Here is a 20,228-nt window from a genome sequence, read left to right on the forward strand (position 1 = left end):
AGGAAGTGATACTTCTGAATTCATTTTATGAAGCCAGCATAACCCAGATATCAAAATCAGGCAAAGACACCATAAAAAAAGAAAATTAAAGACCAATATCTCTCATGAATAAAGATTATAAAATTTTCAACACATTTCTAGCCAATAGAATTCATATCAAAAATTAATATGCTATGACCAAGTAGGATTCATACCAGGTATGCAAAGGTTGTTCAACATTAGGAAATCAATCAGTGTAATCCACCACATAAATAAAAGGAAAGAAAAGAATCACATGATCATCTGAATCAACTCAGAAAAGGCATTCTTCGACATCCAACACCCATTCTTGATTAGAGTTCTAAATAAAATAGATATAGAAGGAAAATTTCTCAACATAATAAAGGGCATCTATACAAAACCAACAGCCAAGATCATTCTCAATGGAGAGAGCCTGAAAACATTCCTCTTGAGAACAGGAACAAGACAAGGATGCTCTTTATCACCACTCCTATTTAACATTCTAGCTAGAGCAGTAAGGCAAGAAAAAGCAATAAAGGGCATCCAAATCAGTAAGAAGTTAAACTGTCCCTATTTGCAAATAATATGATTCTATTTTTTATACATAGAAAACCGAAAAGACTCCATGAGACAACTACTGGAACTAATAGAAAAATTCAGCAGAGTAGCAGGATATAAGATAAATACACAAAAATCAGTTGGATTCCTATACACCAATAAACAGAACAATGAAAAGGAAATCAGGAAAACAATGTCGCCTATAAAGAATAAATAAATAAATAATAGCCCCTAAAAAAAAAAAACTTAGGAATAAATCAAACCAGGGATGTAAAAAGACATATACAAAGAAAAGTACAAAACACTACAGCAAGAAAACAAAAGAGATCTACATAAATGGAAAAACATACCATGCCCATGGATAGACAGACTCAATGTTGTGAAAATGACAATTCTACCCAAAGCAATTTACAAATACAATGCAATCCCAATCCAAATATCAACAACATTCTTTAAAGACATGGAAAAATTAAACATTAACTTTATACGGAAAGGGAAGAAGCCCTGGGTAAGTAAAGGATTATTGAAGAAGAACAAAGTAGGAGGACTCGCACCACCTGATCTTAGAACCTACTATACAGCTAAGACAGTCAAAAAGCCAGATGCTGGTACAACGATGGATACATTGACCAACAGAAAGGAATTGAGAACCCAGATGTAAATCCATCCACCTATGGTCACCTGATCTTTGACAAGGGCCCAAAGTCCATCAAATGGGGAAAAGACAGTCTTTTTAACAAATGGTGCTGGCAAAACTGAATGTCCATCTGCAAAAAAATGAAACAGGACCCATACCTCACACCATACACAAAAACTAATTCAAAGTGTATCAAAGACCTAAATATAAAGCCAAAAACTATAAAGTTTATAGAAGAAAAAATAAGATCAACACTAGGGGCCCTAATACATGGCATTAACAGTATACAAACCATAACCAACAACACAAAAACTCCAGAAGATAAGCTAGATAACTGGGATCTTCTAAAAATTAATCACTTATACTCATCAAAAGACTTCACCAAAAGAGTACAAAGAGAAAATACATACTGGGAAAAAAATTTTTGGCTGTTACAAATCAGACAAAGATTTAATCTCTAAAATCTACAAGAAAATCCAACACCTCTACAATAAAAAGTCAAATAATCCAAGTAAAAAATAGGCAAAGGTAATGAACAGACACTTCACCAAAGGAGACATTCAAGTGGCCAACAGACACATGAGGAAATGCTCAAGATCACTGACCTTAGAAAAATGCAAATCAAAACCACAATGAGATACCATCTCACCTTGACATTACTGGCACAAATCAAAACCAGGAACTAACAAATGCTGAAGAGGTTGCGGGGAGATCAGAACCCTTATGCACTGCTGGTGGTAATGTAAAATGATACAACAATTGGAAAATGATATGGTGCTTCCTTAGAAAACTGGAAATAGAAATACCATATGATCCAGTAATCCCACTCCTAGAAATATATCCTAGAGAAATAAGAGTCATCACATGAATAGATATATGCGCACCCATGTTCACTGCAGCATTGTTCACAATAGCAAAGAGATGGAAACAACCTATATGCTCATCAACAGATGAATGGATAAACAAACTGTGGTACATACACACAGTGGAGTATTACACAATGAAAAGAACAACGATGAATCTGTGAAGCATCTCATAACATGGATGAATCTGGAGGGCATTATGCTGAGTGAAAAAAGTCAATCACAAAAGGACAAATATTGTATCAGACCACTACTGTAAAAACTCATGAAAAGGTTTACACACAAAAAGAAACAATTTTTGGTGGTAATAAGGGAGAGGATGGGTGGGGATGGAAAAACCCTAAATAAATAGATAAGTGGTAAATTTGGTGAAGGTTAAGACTTCACACAAAACTGGGGAAGCCTGCACAACTTGTACAAAGCAAGGTCATGAAAGAACCATAGACACAGTTGGATGTGCCTCCCTGAGGGGCCAGATTACTGGGCTAGGGCTCTGGTGGCCATGGTCTCAGGGAACATCTAGTACAATTGGCAAAACATAGTTTATAAAGAAAATGTCCTACATTCTACTTTGGTGAGTACCATCAAGTCTTAAAGGCTTGTGAGCAGTCATCTAAGATATTCCACTGGTCTCACCCTTTTGGTAGCAAGGAAGAATGAAGAAAACTAAAGATACAAGGAAAAGATTACTCCAAGGGACTAATGGGCCACATCTACCATGGCCTCCACCAGACTGAGTCCAGTATAGCTAGATGGCACCTGGCTACCACCACTGACTGCTCTGATAGGGATTACAATAGAGGGTCCCAGACAGAGCTGGAGAAAAATGTAGAACAAAATTCAAACTCACAAAAAAAGACCAGACTTACTAGTCTGACAAAGACTGGAGAAACCCTGAGAGTATGGCCCCCAGACACCCTTTTAGCTAAATAGCGAAGTCACTTCCAAGGTTCACCCTTCAGCCAAAGAGCAGATAGGCCCATAAAGCAAAACAAGATTAAAGGGGCACAACAGCCCAGGAGCAAGGACTCAAAGGTAGGAGAAGACAGAAAAGTTGGTAATAGGGAACCCAACGTCAAGAATGGAGAGTGTTGACATGTCGTGGGGTTGTTAACCAATGTCATAAAACAGTATGTGTACTAACTGTTTAATGAGAAACTAGCTTGTTCTGTAAACCATCATCTAAAGTAAACTTAAAAAAAAATTGCAATTTAAGGCTTGAATTTTTTCTTCAGTTCTTCCCTTTTGGTTTTCTAACTCTAGATCTAGGGATATTTCACTGTAATACTCTTCTCGAACCACCCTTTGAAATACTCTGTTCAGCTTTTTTATTTCATCATTTCTTCCTTCACTTTAGCTGCTTTGTATTCAAGAGCAAGTTTCAGAGTCTTTGCCGACATCCATTTTGGTCTTTTCTTTCTTTCCTGTCTTTTAATAATCTTTTGCTTTCTTTCTGTATGACGCCCTTGACGTTATCGCACAACTCGTCTGGTCTTTGTCTGTGTATGGGGAACTCCACTAGGTGTTTTGTTTCATACATCTTAGTCCTCTTCTTATCTGAATGCACAATTGTCCATCATTCTTTAGTTCTTAAAATATCTCTTCTATTGGCTTATTTCCATAAACCTGCTCCCCTTGTACTTTAATGGCTATTTCTTCTCTACCTGACCTTTAAAAGGTGGATTTTTTTGAGGTTTGATCATAGGTGTGCTTCTGTCTCTCTCTTCTCTCTCCATATGGATTTAAATACACAAATGCTCCTCTATAGCTAAGACTCTTTTCAGAGCTCTAGATTCGTATATCCAACTGCATGTTTGAGGTCTCATTTTAAGGTCTCATATTTATATATCTATGGCAGCATGTAAAGTTTTCTATATGAATATTTAACTTTTGTGTTCTTCCAGTGCTGTACTAAAGAATAGAATGCAAATTTCCTCTACTTCTTGGATGAGTGTAAAGATTAGTTTCTTCCTACCTGTGAGGAAAGAAAATCAAGTGTTTTGTTTGCTAATTGAACTGGGCTCTTGCTTTAATGAATAGATATGCTGCATTGAGAAATAAAGAAAGTCCAGGACAGTGCTGTCCAATAGAACTCTGTGATAATAAAAATATTCTATATCTGCACTATCACAACGGCCATGAGTGACTATTAAGCACTTAACATGTGGCTAGTGTGGCTGAGAAACTGAATTTTTAATTGTATGTAACTTTAAGTTTAAATACCATATGAGGTTAGCACCTACCATATTAAACAGTAGAGGTCTAGGATTTTGAGAAGAAAGAGAACACTGCTATGTGAGACTTCAAGATAATGGATAAGAAACACCCTACCAATGGAGGAGCCAGGAGCCAAAGAGAATAATAGACAGAGGATAGATCCAGACTTCATGCCCCAATTGCAAAACAGATTGAGAAAATGGATGTCTGGCTTTTTAGCTTCTGTGATTGGAGGTTTTTACTACCTGCTAGGAAGTAGCAGTGGTTAAGAGCTTGGCTACTAACCAAAAGGTCAACAGTTCAAATCCACCAGCCACTCCTTGGAAACCCTACAGGGCAGCTTTACTCTGTCCTTTTTTTTTTCAATAGGGTCACTATGAGCTGGAACTGACTTGACAGCACACAACAACAGGAAGAAGGGGTTTGGAGAATGGCTATTTGTCAGGAAACCATCAATACCTGCCACAATTGTCAATTATCCTCTGTTGAATTATTTATGAAGAAGTTTTCTTTCAAGTTTTAGCAGTACTTTTAACTTCTTCACTTGCTCAGTTGGTGTTACCATCTGTTTTCTTTTATTCATGTAACTAGCAGCTTTGTCAGAGAGAAAAGAGAGGGCTTTTTAAATAAATACAATTAATTAGCATCCTCAAAGTTCACTATGAACTACCAAGAAAACTTTGAAAGAACTAATTGTCATAGAATAGCATTATCTGTCTAAGAAGTACACTTTTTTTCACTTAGGCATAGAACAGGAATCAAGAAGCGATAGTGATTTTAAGTAGTTGTTTGAATCAATCTCTACTAAACCAGTAAAGTTTTACACCAATAAATGGCTTGCATCCATTAGCCTCCATTCTCTCATTTCTCTAGAAAAGGGAAAAAGTGGGCGCATGAAATGAGGCACCATTAATCTGTGAAATTAAGTTCAACTACTTCCCTGAATCTTTGTGGGGGGATGAAATTTAAAAAAAAAGAAAAAATGTTTTTACTCCCCAATCCATAAGCAGAATAGTCTCATGGCTCAACTCTTCTTAAGTTAGGATTGGTGGTAATTTCTTAAAAAGCAGAATTGTCATTCTCCAAAAACAGGCAATACTGTGTTCTTAGAATGACAATGTTAAAATGAATTTTGAACCAGTCAACTAGTCCTTCTCATAGCATCTCCATAAGGACTAGCTGACTGGTTCAAAAATCATTTTAACATTATATTTAAATTAATTAAAGTTACATAAAATTAAAAACTCAGTTTCTCAACCACACTGGCCACATGTCAAGTGCTTAATAGTCGTATGTGGCTGTTGTGATAGTGCAGATATAAAACATTTCTATTATCACAGAGTTCTATTGGACAATGAAAAATTCTAGAATTAGATAAAGCAAAAGGCACTGATCTTTGTGCTTTACCCCAGGAAAGATGTTCCCAATATTATATTAACCTGAAAGAAGACAATTAAACATTTAAATATCTTTGACATTTAAAATCTACTAAAAACTTAACAGTAATAACTTATGTTTATGTAGCACTTTATGCTTTTCAAAATCCCTTTAACTACATTATATCCCACTTGGCAGAGCAGTGATCAATACTTAAAGTGACTTGCCTAAATGAACACAGATAATTAGTGTATATCCCTTATAACAAAGCAGCAAGACTCATGTTTACCTTCCTTCCCTGTGAAGCTGATCTTACCAGAAGAAACGATTCCCTCAAGTAGATAAAGCTATACTAGCTGCAACTGCGTGGGACTCTTGCTGTGGGTCTCACTGTTGTTTTCCCAGAGAGGCTACCCTAAGACCAAAGTCTTAGTGGGGTTTAAAGTTTCCTCATGGAAACCCTGGTGGTTTACTGGTTAAGAGCTACAGCTACTAACCAAAAGGTCAGCAGTTTAAATCCATCAGATGCTCCTTAGAAACTCTATGAGTCAGTTTTACCCTGTCCTAAAAAAAAAAAAAAAAAAAAAAAAAACCTTGTCCTATAGGGTTGCTATTCATTGGAATCAACTTAACGACAATAGAGTTGGTTGGTTTGTTTTTTCAGCTGTGGTAAGACCCCTTATAATTCCTTTTTTTTCAATCTGCAAGCCTCTTCAAGGTGTTTTATTTCTCTGCCTTTTTTTTTTTTTTTTGTACTTTGGATGAAGGTTTATAGAACAAACTAGTTTCTCATCAAACAGTTAGTACACATATTGTTTCATGACATTGGTTAACAACCCCATGACATGTCAACAGTCTCCCTTCTCAACCTGGGGTTTCCTATTACCAGCTTTCCTGTCCCCTCCTGCATTCTAGTACTTGCACCTGGACTGGTGTGCCCCTTTAATCTGGTTTCATTTTATGAGCCTGTCCAATCTTTGGCTGAAGAGTAAACCTTGGGAGTGACTTCATTACTAAGCTGAAAGAGTGTGTGACCAGGGGCCATATTTTTGGGGTTTCTCCAGTCTCTGCCAAGCCAGCCAGTCTGGTCTTTCTTTTTGTGTTCTACGTTTTTCTCCAGCTCTGTCCAAGACCCTCTATTGTGATGCCTGTCCGAGCAGTCAGTGGTGGTAGTTGGACACCATCTAGTTGCATTGGACTCAGTCTGGGGGAGGCTGTGGTAGACGTAGTCCATTAGTCCTTTGGACTAATCTTTCCCTCGTACCTTTAGTTTTCTTCATTCTTCCTTACTTCCGAAGGTGTGAGACCAGTGGAGTATCTCTAGATGGCCACTCACAGGTTTTTAAGACCCCAGATGCTACTCACCAAAGTAGAATGTAAAACAGTTTCTGTATAAACTATGTTATGCCAGTTGAGCTGAGATCATGATCCCTACAGCCCCCAGCCCAGCAATTCAGACCCCTCATAATTCTTGAGACCAGAGTGGGACATCATCTATACTGATGACGCTACTACTTTGCTATAACCTAATCTTCATTGTAATTGCCACCAAATAAGCCTACACTTGGGAAATAAAACTATCACCATATATGAACATAAATCATGACGGTTTTGTTGTTGTTCTTTGAGAGGCATCACAAATGTGGTCCATGTAAAATATTTTATATCAAATCATTTATTTTCCATGTCATTATTGGTCACAATGGTGTTTCAAGGTATTAGAAAACAGTTTCATGAATTTCTGTTGCTCCAAGGTAATGTACATATTCTGTATTTCAAGATGGGTATTTTGGCATGAAGTCACATCTCTGAGTCTTTAGTTCAGATCTGTGATTACATCAAGGTACACTAAGGTCTTGCCCTTAATTGCATCTTCTAGAAACAGTGGTCTAGGAAATATTTCAAAAAACTCAACACAGTCAGACCACTAAAAAGAAGCCTATTTTTTATCTGGCATCTTAGAAATAAACTTTTGGCTTATGCTAAGGCATTTAGTCTGAATTCAACTTAGGTATATTCAAGACAGGTTTTCCATAAGCTGTGAAAGCTTGAAGAAATGCTAAGGAAACTATATTTCTCTTAATTGAAAGTTTTATTTTAGTGGAAGATATGCTAAATAGTTTTTCTAATCTAATTATGTTAAGTGTAGCTACTCAATATATAGATATAGGCATAGCTCCAATTATCTGTGACCAGGTTAGAACCTTTTCTTTTCTTCATTTTAAGAACAGATTGCTTTCCTTTTAAATGGCTAAAAATTGGAAGGGCCATACTATTGTAGCTTGAAACAGATTGATGATTTTAACAAGAGAACAAAATACATAACTTTGACAAATATTCTAGTTCCTGTGTACATAAAGTTTTATTTAATGTGCTCATTAATAACCATAAAAACTCATATTCATCGTGTTAATTAAATGATGATTAATTAAAATGTTTTTTCTTATATTAACTGATTTAATCTTCTCAAACTTGAACTAGTTAGTCTGGATGACAGTTTTCTGTTACATGATCTGTCAGATCAAAAAATGCTTACGCTAGAAAATTCTGAATCTCCGTGTATTAGTAATGTACTTAACTGCATAAGGTTCATCCTTTAACAAGTTTCATATATAAACACAGATAATATAATAATAACAATAATTATTACTATTTACTGAGTTCTTTTTAAGTGATGGATATTGTGGCTTTTACAGGTATTATCTCATTTAATTCTCTTAAAAATTCTATGGAATAGGTATTAATATTCTAACTTATAAGAAAGCCAAGGTTCAAACAACATATTTTCCCTAATGTCAAAGTTATGAAGTGGCAAAGAAGGAATTCAGCCCAAGTATTTCTTTACACTAAAACCCATGTTCTCTCATTTCACCCTGCTGCCTCTAATTTTAGAGCATAAACCAAACCCCATTTAGAAAAACATGATTTCAGATCAAGTGAAATAGGAGAAAAGCTGCAATGAACAGCTTGAGAATAAAATCATACATAACTTGAGAATAACCTCATAATTCACAAAACGAGTTTGCATCTGCTATTCTAATGTACTGTCTGTGTTATAAGAGCATTCTTTTCATAATTTATGTTATTTTCCACAACATAAACCCAATATGTATTTCTTTTACTTAGTGAATGTTTTCTAATAAACCTGATAGAAAGTTTTCTACTGACACTGATTGGTAACAGACAATCAGAAAATCTCACTCCTGCCAACATATTAGAATGTTTGCTCCTGTTTAAGAGCAGTACCTCATTTCAGTTAAGAAAAACACGTTTAAGAATACTCTGAAAAAGAAGCACAATACCTGACAGGTAGCAAGTGCTCATTGAATAGAAGTAGGTGTTGAATGAACCGACGATTGACATTAATGTTTGACATTGCAGGTAGGCCAGAGGGGAGAATTCTCAGCGTTCATGAAATCACACTGTCAGGGATTAGCTTCCCTGGACACGGAATCTGAGGCTCTGACATAGAATTGCTTTTTTGTTGTTATATGCTGTTGAGTCAATTTCAGCTCATAGCAAACCAATGTGACCAAGTAGAACCGCCCCATAGGGTTTCCTAGGCAGGAATCTTTATGAAAGCAGATTGCCAGGTCTTATCTGCTCATGATTTCAAACCACTGACCTTTCAATTAGCAGCTGAGCTCTTAACCATTGCACCACCAGGGCTCCTTTGAATTTGCTTGTTTATTGGAGATCTCTCAAAAGCAACACATGTGAGGGAGTAAACAAAGCAGGGTTGGGTAGAGAAATACGTTGAACTACAATGTGGTTGCAGCAGAGATCTCAGTCAACACCAAGGGGAACTCTGGACAGCCGTTCCAAGTTGTCCTCATAGAGACAAAGGGACAGGTCCTTAGACACCTCATCAAGCAGTCATAGAGCTCAGCTGTGATCTGATGGGAGCCAAAAGCCCTGGTAACTGAAGAATGAGTGTCTCAGTCATGAAGGGGAATCTGGATGGCACAACACAGGATCCACTACACAGAGCCACTTTTCTTATGGGTAGAGAAGCAGTGTTCTTTTTACCACTTTCCACAAAATAATAGTTACCGTTTTAAAAGAATCAAATACATGCTTTGCTGTGTACATAATTATTGTTTTATTTAATACTCAGTACAACTCTAAGTGAACTTTTGTTTTCCACTCAGACTTATAAAGAGCTTGGAATTCATTATTCCATCCTCACAAGAAAAAGCTTAACAAACTGAAAATTAACAGCTCTTATTAAATTCATCATCAGAGAACTGAGGTCACAGGACAAGCCAATATTCTCAAAACTGGAGACACAGGTAAATGCAGACAGCCACAGCTCACCAAGAACAGAAGGTGCTGAAACCAGGAACTGGTAGGAAAACTTGTAATTGACAAACTGCTGGATGTGGGAGACAGGATAGGTTCTGAGTTAAAATCTACAGGCAGTCTAGACTTAGGGGCATCTCCACACTTTTATAAGTTTTACCTCCAGGAGACCCACGAGATTCTCAAGGTGAAGAGAGGTGGAAAATAGCCTTGTACTTCCAGCAGGGGGAGGAGAAGGTAATCATTTTTAAATATACCTACAGCACTCTGCTTTCCATTCCCTCAAAGGAAGCTACTTTTCCAGAGCTTAACCTACTTGGGCAAATGGGAATACTCAACTCCAACCACCTCTACCCTTCCAGTTTCACGTAAGGAAGGAAAAAAAAAAAAAGGCTGAGAAGCACTTGTGAAGGTTATAGCTCACTAAAAGATGAGACCTAATCATAGGGTTAGAGAATGCTTCTTCTCATCCCACACCTTACTAAACTATCTAGAAACAGGCATATCAGATTGAAACTGCAGAAAACAAAGAGAAAATTTTGAAATAAATTTACACCAGACTTCTTTTCACAAACCATGCAAGCAGGAAGAGAGTGGAGTTAAATATTTAAAGTGTTGCAAGAAAAAAAACCCCACTAACCTAGAATTCTGTATCCAGTGAAACCATCCTTCAAAAGTGAAGGAGAAATAAACACTTTCTCAGATAAACAAAAACTGACTGGCTTGCCAGTAGACTAGCCTTGAAAGAAATGTTAAAAGAAATCCTTCAAAGAAAAATGATATAGGTCAGAAACCTCCATCTTATTATATAAAGAAAAGAAGAGATTTAGAGAAGGTATAGATGAAGAAAGTGCTTTGGTTGATGCTTATTTTAGAGAAGCATTGGACTAAATGACTTGTGAACTCCCTTTCGAGCCTCAGGATTCTGTAATCAATGCTCCAAATCCTTTTAAGGAAAAATCAGAGGAACTATGTTCTAAATCTTGACAAAAAAGCAGGTCAAAAAATGCTATGTAGCTTCCATCTGTGCTGCTAGAACACTAAGCAACAACGTAAGAAGCCCAAAAACCCTAAAGCCACCATACTGGAGAGGCTAACAGTAGATACTCTGCCAATAGTCCAACTAAACCCAGCCTTAAAGCCATTCCAGCCATAGTTCCAGGCATGGGAGTGAAGAGGCCATCTTGGAAGTGAATCCTCCTTTCCCAGCTACTTGGAACCTCAGTCATTTTAGTCATCCCAACTGCAACCCTTACATTGCAAAGCAGAGACAGGTCTTCCCTGATGTACCCTATTCAAATTTCTGACCTATGGAATCAATGACCATGATAAAATAGTTATTACCCAAAATAATATTTTTTTTTAAGTGAAGGAGAATTGAAGTCTTGGTCAGACAAGCAAAAACTAAGGAAATTTGTTGCCAGTAGACCTACTTTACAAAAAAATGTTAAAAGAGGGTCTTCAGAGCAAAGGAAAATTATACAGATCTGAAACTCAGATCTATATAAAGAAAGAGCATTAGAGAAGGAATAAACTAAGGAACACCAATAGCTCTGCAGATCCCTCTAGGCCAAAGCACCCTCCTCTGTTTACCACTCTTGGTGATATTATACCAATTACATCCACCTTGCTTTTGACAGTTAAGTGCACTCAGATGGTCTGAGCTGTTCTGGAAATTTATCCTTCCTATTGATACTAGTGTGCCCAACTTTTTGGCAGCATCTCCTAATATAAACCCTAGGCAACAGACAACAGTCACCATTGACTTATCAAGAAGACAGTGCATTCTTTAGTGCCATATTGCATGACTGCTTTTGCTTTCATTTCCATAAAGATTGTAAACAATTTAGGCTTTGTGGACCACATATGTGGTCTTTGTAACTTATTCCACTTTGCTTATTTTTAAAACAATTTAAAAATGAAAAAAAAATTCTTAGCTCACAAGTCATATAAAAACAGGGTGCCCTCTGGATTCAGCCCAAAGCCATAGTACAAAAATCGTGTGGGGTTTAGTGCCTAACCTCCTCTAAGTTCATAAACGGGAAGGATAACCAAGATCAACAACTTAAGGCTTATTCCTATGAGGCAGAGGTCAGACATATCCCATCTCTCCACCATCTTTACCAAATCTGACACCAACCATCCCTCCCACAGCACTATTTCTCTGCTGGGTTTGATAATTTATTGCATTGGTTACATGGAACTCACACACAATACTCATGATTATGGGGTTTATTAGGGAAGTAACAGGTTTAGGAACACTGAAGATATAGTTCTTCTAACAGGACAGCCTCTTTTTAGTTGTGCCCACAGTCACACCTCTCTCTGAACTCTTGGCCTCTGCCCTACTTAGGCAAGTGTTACAAAACTCTTTTAGCTCTGCCTATATAGTACCCCCAAGGCAACCTATTTGGCCAGCAAGCCTCAGCCTGAAACACTCAGCTCTAACTCCATGAGTTAGCAAACCTAGCTCCACCAAATGCGTGGAGGCACCCTACTCTTCCAGCAAGCCTCCTGCCCAAAGGCACTCAGCTTTCTCACTCCTGGGCTGGGAAGCTCACTACGTTGTCTCCTGCTGGTCTCCCCTGCCGCTATTTCTTTGCCATGGTGTCTTAGTCATCTAGTGCTGCTATAACAGAAATACCACAAGTGGGTGGCTTTAACAAAGAGAAGTTTATTTTCTCATAGTAAAGTAGGTTAAAAGTCCAAATTCAGGGTGTCAGCTCCAGGGAAGTCTTTCTCTCTGTGTTGGCTCTGGAGGAAGGTCTTTCTCGTGAGTCTTCCCCTGGACTAGGAGCTTCCCTGTGCAGAAACCCCTGGTCTAAAGGACACACTCTGCTCCCAGTGCTTCTTTCTTGGTGGTGTGAGGTCCCCAACTCTCTGCTTGCTTCTCTTTCCTTTTATCTTTAAGAGATAAAAAATGGTGCAGGCCACACCCCAGGGAAACTCGCTATACATTGGATCAGGGAGGTGACCAGAGTAAGAGTATTACAATCCCATCCTAATCCTCTTAACATAAAATTACAATCACAAAATGGAGGATAGCCACAAAATACCGGGAATCATGGCCTAACCAAGTTGATACACACATTTTTGGGGGGACATAATTCAATCCATGACACATGGCTTCTTGCAGTCTTTAATGTTATAGCTCTTTCTCTTTCTGTCTCTCAGTATCTCTCTTTCTCTCTCTCTCAGTCTCCTGGAGTTTCTCAACTCAGGGATCCCAGATCCAAAGGACATACTCTGCTCTTAGTTGTTCTTCCTTGGTAGTGGTGGCATCCTCCCTTTGCTCTCAAATTGGCTCTCTTTTAAGGCTAGTAGGATGGCAAAACTGACCCATCCCCTTAGTGGAACACAATTACGTTACTTGCACAGCCCTACCCAATCACTTGGATGACAGTTACAAGACCATGGTGAGAAAGGCCACAGAGAAGTGATCCATTGCACTGCACTCAGCTTGCTGCCTCTGTCTTAATGAGATGAATGTATCCTCTGGGCCTTTCCAGGGAATACATTAGGTGATGGATTTTCTGATCACACTTAATAAATACTTACTAACAAAAAAAGAAACAAAATGAAAAACCCCAACTGATATACTCCTCTAAGTTCCATTTCACAGGTGTGGAAAAAGAGAGTTTGAGAAATAACTTGTCTACCACCAGTCAACAAATAAACAATTTTTCCCCACAGTAGCAGGCTGCCTTCCTCTAAAATTGTGTTTACAAAAATGACAGTAGTTTTGGGGAGGTCAGTTCCCCTTTGCTAATGGAAGTATGATTGCAAAAATGTGGCAAATTACAAGAAGTCTCTATTTTTTTTATTTCCAGTCTTAAGTTATAATAAATGTCTCTGATGATCATGTAGGATCCATAATTTAGGTTAATTTCTTAATACTTTTCAATTAAAAGAAAAAAGTTTAAAGAAAAGAAATAAAATATCTTTACAAAGATTATTCTCTTTTACAACTTAAATAAATCTCTAAGGAATAGCATATCAGTACATATTTCCTGAATTATCTTTGTTTCCATTAACTGAGGTTAGAACAGTATTTTATAGATTCAGTGTTTAATTCAAAACAACAAGAGTGTCACCAGCAGGGATGCCTTTGATTTCTTCTACAGAGAAAATGTAGATATTAAAAGTTAACTATTATAAATTACATAAAGTTAGCCAAAAAAAATTGTATTGGAAAGAAAGAAAACTTATTTTGTATATGGATAACAGAAGAAATTCGCAGAGTACTTAGATGTAACAGTTTCAAAGGTATAATCATTTTTTTATCACCAAGAAAATAGTGAGAGATATTAATTCTAAGCAATGTTTTGAAAGAATTCAGCATAAGATTAAAACTCAAGATGAACATGTTGACCACTTGGATCAAAATTGTCCCCTTTTCTTCCTGCAAAGCATACAAAAGTACTTGGAAAGGGAAAAGAACACACATTCAAACTTTATTTTCAAAGAAATTAAGAGAAAGGAAAAAATATCTGCCAAATTTAAAATACATACAAACAGCAAAATAATAATAGTAAACACATTGCCGTTGAGTCAATTCCAACTCACGGCAACCCTATAGGACAGAGTTGAACTGCCCCATACGGTTTCCACGGAGTAGCTGGTAGATTCAAACTGCCGAACTTTTGGTTAACGGTTATAGCTCTTAACCACTGCGCCACCAGGGCTCCATAAAATACATATAAGGCTCCAAAAAAAAAAGAAGTCTGAGAACTAGTGAAAGGTATGCTGAGAGGAGTGTCAAGGAGTCTCAACAGCAGATTTCTCAAACTGGCAGATTTATTCAAAAGATAAAGCACAGTTCTGTAGCTGTAGTCTACTACACCTTCAGGAAGATCTGTTGTGAGCAAGGCTGAGATCAAACAGAGCTGAGACCAAGCAGGGCAGAGACGTTATGGGGTAGGTAGACAGAAACACTAGGAGCAGACCTCAGAATTCAGTAGCAGTTATTTCCTTGTTGAAAGTGAGGGGCCTCTCTTGGAACACAGAGACCATGTGCCTTGATTGCAGCAGTAAGTGAGGGAGTAGAGAGAACAAGGCTGGTGCAGGGACCCTTCTGAATGTGGCTGGTTTAGAAATAGAGGAATCAGGTTGGCGCAGAGAAATATACAGAGATATCATATCTGAGAAAACAGTGTGTTCTCTGTAGCAACAGAGGATGCAGTTTGTAATTACAATTCCTGGAGATCAAAGACTATATACACCTCAACATAAAGAAAACAAAAATCCTCAAAACTGGGCCAATAAGTAACATCACGATAAATGGAGAGAAGACTGAAGTTGTTAAGGATTTCCTTTTGCTTGGATCTACAATCAACACCCACGGAATCAGCAGTCAAAAAATCAAATGATGCATTGCATTGGGCAAATACGCTGCAAAAGATCTCTTTAAAGTGTTAAAAAGCAAAGATGACACTTTAAGGACCAAGGTGCTCCTGACACAAGCCATGGTGGTTTCAATCACCTCATATGCATGCAAAAGCTGGAAAAGGAAGACCAAAGAATTGATGCTTTGGATTATGGTGCTGGCAAAGAATATTGAATATACCATGGACTGCCAAAAGAACAAGAAGTACAGCCAGAACGCTCCTTAAAAGCAAAGACAGGGAGACTGCATCTCACGTACTTTGGATATGTTATCAGGAGGGAGCAGTCCCTGGTGAAGGACATCATGTTTGGAAAAGTAGAGGGTAAGCAAAAGAGAGGAAGACCCTCAATGAGATGGAATAACACAGTAGCTATAATAATGGGCTCAAGCATAACAATGATTACGAGGATGACACAGGACCGGGCAGTGTTTCACTCTGTTGTACATAAGGTCACTATGGGTCGGACCGACTTGATGGCATCTAAGAACAACAACAAATCTCTTTCCCTTAGCTGCAAAAACATCCTGAGAAAGCTTTTTTTTTGAGAAAACCAACTTTCTTACCATAAGAAATAAAAAGGAGGTTTTTTAGTAGTATAGCATCAATAAAATGTGGGATAATTTTTTAATAAAACCATGGGATTTACCATCAAGCAAAAACACCTCCAGAAAAGCTATTAAAATAAAGTAAATATAAACTGTTACAAATATTCTACCAGGAATTAATATATATGATTAACATGGAATATTAAATTGTAGCCAACATTAAGGAAGATCGTAAGGCAGAAATGCAAAACTCAGGAAAAAGATATTTTCTTCCACTAGGAATATGATGGCAGCTTAATTCTTAATCATCCTCATGGAAAACATATAGGGAAAACAAAGGACAAAGATAAAAACTTGAAGTACAGAGTAGAACTGCCCCATAGGGTTTCCAAAGAGTGACTGGTAGATTCAAACTGCTGACCTTTTGGTTAGCAGCTGAACCCTTAAGCACTGCACCACCAGAACTCCTATTAAAACATAGACAACAAAAAGCTACAAATCGCATATGAACGTGGCCATAGGTGACTAAGATTAACTGGTCAGGCAGAGATTAACTGATGATGCTGCCTGAGATACAGAACGCAGGTACGAAGGCATCTAGTAGTGGTAAGTCTTCTTCATGCCATCAAAAGCCTATTCCTAGACGGAAATGCTGCACTCTGAAAAGGAAGGTCTCTATACAGGTTACCATTGAATAAGTCCTGAGTACTGGGAAAAGCAGAGTTTGCAGTAATGGTACAGAGGCTAAGAAGCAAAGGCTGCAGATCCAGGAAGCACCAGCAAGATAAAAATGATTGTATCACTATGGAAATCAGGGTCCGGTAGCCCTTGGTGAAAAAACTGAGAATGGCCAGGGAAGGAAGCAGAAGTGGTCCAGAACCAGGTTAATTTCTGAGAATCAGAGGAGGCATCCCTAACAGAAGCACTCCATCACTATGGAAGAAGGGAACTCTAGGACCCTTTTACAGTCCATGGTGAGCTCCTACTCAGGAGTTTATTCAAACTCATTCCAATCTAACTGTTTTCAGTTTAACTCACTGCAGCATGAATAACAACAAGAGAAATGAACACAGCATCCATACAAAGATACAAGAAGAAGAAAAAAAAAAAAGTAACAAAGAGGAAAAATTTTGCAATAGATGAGGAAAACTCACCAGAAAAAAAAAAAAAAAAAGTTACTACAAAGCAGATGAAAATTGTAACCAACACTCTTAATGAAAAATTCTAAGTACTAAGGAAGATTGTAGAGTACAAAATATAAGAACAAAGGGAAGACATGGCCTAACATCAGGGGATGATAGTCATAAAAAGAGGTTACAAGACAGGAACTGGAAAAATTCAGGAAAGAAATAGAAACAAACATCGAATCACCTAGAAAATGAAGACAAAATTATAAGGAACTTGATGGAGAATAGGCAACACAGAGAGTCCAGTAAAGGCAAAAGGATAGAACTGAGAAAGAACAAAATAAGATGGCAGGAAAGAGAGCAAGGAAGGCAGGAAAGAGAGGAAGGAAGGCAGGAAAGAGAGGAAGGAAGGCAGGAAAGAGAGGAAGGAAGGCAGGAAGGCAGGCAGGAAGGCAGAAAGGAAGGAAGGAAGGATAGGAGGGAAAAATGTATAGATTATAAGCATAAGCAATCCAACATACCATAATTGGAAACCCCTAAGAAGAAAATCCAAATAATGAAACAAAAACTTTAAATATTATTCAAGAAAACTCTCCAGATAAAAGAAGGTTTGATTCTACAATATTGAAATGACTCATGTATGTAGACAAAAATTAACTTAAAAGGTAAATACTAGGACACATCCTGTAAACATACTGGATTTTAAAAATGAAGAAATAATACAATGGTCAAAAATTCAACATGATTAAATCACTTAGAAAATCAGACTGGCATCAGACTTCTTCGCAGGAACATTCAGTGCCAGAAGACAATGAAACAGTGTATCAGGCATTCAAGGAAGCGGTGTTAAGTCAATCTGTCCTGTAGGTAGAACAGCTACAAACAGGATTGAGCAAGTAAGGGTTAGAAAACATTGTGCACAAGAGGCTTTTTAAGGAAACTACTAGAGAATAAACTCCAGCCAACTAGTGAAACTTTAGCAAAAGGATTTAGTGTTTGATACCTTTAGAAAATTTAATAATTAAAAGGTAAAATACTCTGGTGAATAAACATTGGCTGATTATTCTTCTGGTTTATGCCTCTGGGTATAAGGAGAGTTGCGGGCCAGCAGGTGTTGCCGCAGAGGTGGGTTCAGTAGCTCTACTACTATGAAATGTTGCTAGCATATTGACTGTCTTGTGCTTTGAAATTTTAATCTTATATGTGGATAAATCTCGAATCTAATGTGTAAGTGAGATGAAAATTATGAAATTAATTGCTCAGCTTTGGGATGAGAAAGGCGATATGAATAGTGGAAACACAAATGGACCAGAAATCTAGAGACTGTAATTTTTGTTCCATATGTGTGACCCTGGGATGGTAGAGGAATCATTTTAATTCCTTTTCTCTTTGTCTTCTCATTTTAAATGAAAAGAAATATACAATAAAATGGCTCTGTTTTGTGTGTTTTATTGTTATTGCTGCTATTAATGGTATTTCACTTTTATTTATTTAGCATCTACTTTATGCTAGGACTGGAGCCCTGGATAAGAGTTAAGAGTTTGGTTAAGAATTCAGCTCCTAACCAAAAGGTTGGCAATTCGAATCCTCCAGTAGCTCCTTGGAAACCCTACGGGGCAGCTCTACTCTGTCCTACAGGGTCGCTATGAGTCAGAATCAACTCAAAGGCAATGGGTTTTTTTTTTTTTTTTTTAATGCTAGGAATTGTTCTAATGAATAACCAGATGAAAGGTCTACCCTCATGTACTTTACATTTTAATCCGTGCTATGGAAGAAAAAAAACACTGAACATTATAAACAAATTCCGTAATATATTACAAGGTGCTAAGTATTCTGGAAGCAAATGCAGCAGGGTAAGGGAACAAGAACTGCTGGGGAAGGACTGAGTTTTTAAAAGGGATTACCTTTTAAACATCCTAGGGTTTGATTTTTTCATTACGATCTAATCTGAAATTTTTTTTCTTTTCAAAGGTGAGTTCAACTCATTTACATTTAATATTACCTTTAAAATTTTTTAAAAGGGTAGGCCTCATTATTAAACATAGACAAAAATCAGTTAATTCTATTTTTCAAATGAAGCATTTTCACCTTTTGCAATGCTCTAGAACAAGCTCCAAAGCCTAGAAATTATATGTCCTTTTTTAAAAAGTTGCATTAACTGTTGATTTGACAAGGTACTCTCCATCCTTGAAAGAATAAACCTGGCATTTTCATCAAGTCACATATTTATTTCGATATTCCAATATATTGATTCTAAATTTTAAGCATGCTTGTTCCTTTTTTATTCCCTCCTCAGATAAGTTTAACTGTTCTTTTTCTAACTTTTTGTGCTAAAATTTTTGTTGCTTTATTTTCATCCTTTCTCATTTAATTACAGAGGCTTTTAAGGCTACGTATTTTTATCTAAGTTTTGGTCATATTTTATTAATCCTGTTGAAGAATTTACTAGTTATTGTTATTCTCTGTATTTTAACTGCAATTTTATTTTATATTAGACCCAAGAGTCAGTTAGGAAAGAGTTTTTTAATTGCTGAACTTTTGTGTTTATACTTTACTTATTAGTTTCTGGTTTATTACATTTTGGTCAGCAAAAGAATTTTGGATCATTTTGTATCTTGTTTTCATTGTTTTTATTTTCCTCACCATCTAATTTGTAGTAAACTTCAGTAAATAATACTTGGAAACTTGAAAATAAAGTATATTCTTGTCAGAAGGAAAAAGATTCTGTGGGTGGATATATGACTACTATATGTATGGTTACGTTTTTGTGAGTTTTTCAATATCTCCAATAGTTGGTATAATATTCATGTAAATATGATATTTGTTTTAATATGGATTCTATCTGTAATCAGTAGAAAGACCTTCCTTTACCTGTTCATAAAAAAAAGAATTTAGTAAAGAGATGGCCAGATGATAAATGGAGATAAAACATGAGTTTACAGGACTCACAAAAAAAAAAAGAAAAGAAAAAGAAAGAGGAAGAAGCATGCACATATAAAGAAATGAAAACAAAACTGGAAGGAGCAAAAAATAGACTAAACATTGGAAAACACACTAATGTATATTGAGGAGAGATTAAAATAAAATGGAAATTTTAAAAATGTTTATTTAAAAGTTTTTGAAATAAGATAATAAAAATATGTACAGTCAGAAGAAATCTAACATTCACATAATTTGAGTTCCTTAATTAAGGAAAATAAAGTCAATTATACAAC

The sequence above is a fragment of the Elephas maximus genome, chromosome 1 (genome assembly GCF_024166365.1).
Source record: "Elephas maximus indicus isolate mEleMax1 chromosome 1, mEleMax1 primary haplotype, whole genome shotgun sequence".
In the NCBI taxonomy this organism is placed as follows: domain Eukaryota; kingdom Metazoa; phylum Chordata; class Mammalia; order Proboscidea; family Elephantidae; genus Elephas; species Elephas maximus.